At 41.3% G+C, this 2,583-nt stretch overlaps 1 pseudogene; it reads right to left on the bottom strand.

Annotated features, from left to right (window-relative positions):
- Nucleotides 1–507: 507 nt before the first annotated feature.
- Nucleotides 508–1,284, bottom strand: LOC123938677 (annotated as a pseudogene).
- Between the last annotated feature and the right edge of the window lie 1,299 nt (nt 1,285–2,583).

Below are 2,583 nucleotides of genomic sequence, written 5' to 3'. Positions count from 1 at the left end.
AGGGTGTTGAATGTTAAGGTGGGGACACTAATGGGGAAAGAATGGGATCTTGTAAATTTGAATAAAGATGTGTGGGAAGACTGATGAAGCTCGGGACATTGAGCCCCTAAATTCTGATGAATCTTCTTTGGCAGTGAAAGAAGCCTCTTTACCCCTTAAGTAGAAATAAGTGCCTTACTCTCAGTGGAAATAGACTTATCACAATCAGGAGAAATGGCCTCACCATCCCAGTAGTAGTGGCTTCCCCACTACTAGTCATGGCAGCAGCTTCTTCACCCACTCCACCTTCACCATGTTCTGAGGGGATTAACCCTGCATTGTCTGAGGAAACTGTAATGGCCTCCTTTGATGTAGCCGCCAAGCAAAACAATGCTGATTCTCCTCATGACCCACTCCCACAAACCCTCTTTGTTTTTTGACCTACAACTAAACTCATTTTTTTTTTATTGCACTGTATGACCTTTAAATAAGTATAAAGACTTCCAATTACATCACCTAGGGATCATTTTACCCACTGCTCTGTTTGGCCTCCAGTCTCTTGTCTCTCTCCAGCAATGGCAAGGCAGATACCCTTTCCACAGGGAAGAGAAATCCATGGTTTGTTGCCTTTGCCAATAATAAAAATTTTGGAGAGTTGGAAGGCAAAGCTGTTGCCACTGGCGTCTCTCACGTGAACTATATCAAAAGAACCAGGGTGTCTCTCTGTTGGTGATCACACCAGTTCTTCCCACGTTAACACCTCCAGTCACCATATACAGATTACCAGTATCAAACTTGATGAAAGCAGTAATCTTTCCAGTCTCCAAATCAATTTAAATGGTGTCATTCACTTTGATGAGGGGACCAGGATAGCAGATGGTGTGAGCATCATGAGTCACCAGGTGAGAGATTCCTTTTGTCCCCACAAAGATCTTTCTCACACTGCACAACTTATACTTGGCCTCTTCAAGTGTAATCCAATGACCAGCAAAACAACCCTTGGTGTCATAGATCAGACAGAAATTCTCCCAAGTCTTGTCAATGCTGATGACATGCATAAAACCAGCAGGGCATGTTATATCAGTTTGGACCTTGCCATCAAACTTAATAAAATATTGCATAAAAATCTTCTTCATTTTATCTCTTGTGAGGCATGTTCTTTAGGAAAATGATGAGAGGGATATAATCTCTCAGCTTATGGGGACCAGTAGCTGGATGAGGAGCAAAGACATCAGTCAGTTTATCCAGTATCCAATGCTTTGGAACTGCTACATGCTTCAGAGGCTTCTTGGGATCATGAACCATGGTTGCACTAGGCACAAAAAGGGGCTATAACTATATTGCAGCAGGGTCTTAAAGGTGAGGTATGAAGTATAACTCATGAGAAAGTATACTATATTCCAAAAGAACTACTTAAGTCTCCTAATTTATACAGACAGAAATCTGTGGAGTATGTGTGTAAAACAATATTGAGGGTGTGGGATGGTGGAAGGAACATAAATTTGGATCAGACTAAATTTATTGATAAAATCTCACCAAGCAGAGATTCTGCATTTAATGTTGCAGATGGGGGAGTTAGGAAGGACTCTCATGGTTTGTTTGTTTGGTTGGCTGAAACATGGACTAAAAGGTGGCCTATAGCAAACAAATTAGAAATGCCAGATCTGGGGGCACCTGGGTGGCTCAGTGGGTTAAGCCTCTGCCTTCCTCAGCTCAGGTCATGATCTCAGGGTCCTGGGATCAAGCCCCGCATCAGGCTCTCTGCTCAGTGGGGAGCCTGCTTCCTCCTCTCTCTCTCTCTGCCTGCCTCTCTGCCTACTTGTTTTCTCTGTCTGTCCAATAAATAAATAAATAAAAATTAAAAAAAAAAAAAAAGAAAGAAATGCCAGATCTGTCTTTGTTTAATGGAGAAGGATTCAAAGGTGTGGAAAGATTGGAATGTTAGATTACTTTTGTCATTTGAGACCTACACTGGGAAGGTTTAAAAAAAAAGGCTTGCCTTTCATCATTACTATGAGAAATAAACTGGTAAGGAGAATCCTCGCATCCTTGAAGAACTCTATGATAGTTCTTCTCTAGAGGTTAGACCTTACCATGGGAACTTGTCACTGAATTGAGAAATCAAAATGCAACGAGAGTAACTGAGTTACAGGGAGGCAGGGGCCAAGTAGAGCACTTAATCACCAAAGGCAAGGTTTGCATGGTTACGGTAATGGGTGACAGAAACAAAGCAGCAATTAGAATAGTCTGACTTACATAAATCTATGGCATTGACTATTTGATTGTGGTGTTCCTAGAAGTGGAATCGATATTTAAAACAACAACAATGACAACTAAGTTCTACTTGATTCGTATAAGCAGAAACATTCTAGGTCAAGTGAACAAAAGTTTAACCTGAATGTAAAAACAGAGAGTCACAGCCCCTCAATCAATTCCCAGATTTGAGCCAGTTTACCGACTAATACCTGAATGAAGGGGGCTTGACAAAAATTTATACTGCTAATATTTCTCCCATCCCTCTCCAAAGGGACCTACAGCTTTTTATCAGGATAACTCACTGGGGTAAATTAAATAATCACACCTTTCTGGACTATCGGACACTGG

This window comes from Meles meles, chromosome 3 (assembly GCF_922984935.1).
Source record: "Meles meles chromosome 3, mMelMel3.1 paternal haplotype, whole genome shotgun sequence".
Taxonomy (NCBI): domain Eukaryota; kingdom Metazoa; phylum Chordata; class Mammalia; order Carnivora; family Mustelidae; genus Meles; species Meles meles.
The sequence above is the reverse complement of the archived record's forward strand: the minus strand, read 5'-3'. Positions and strand labels throughout refer to the sequence as shown.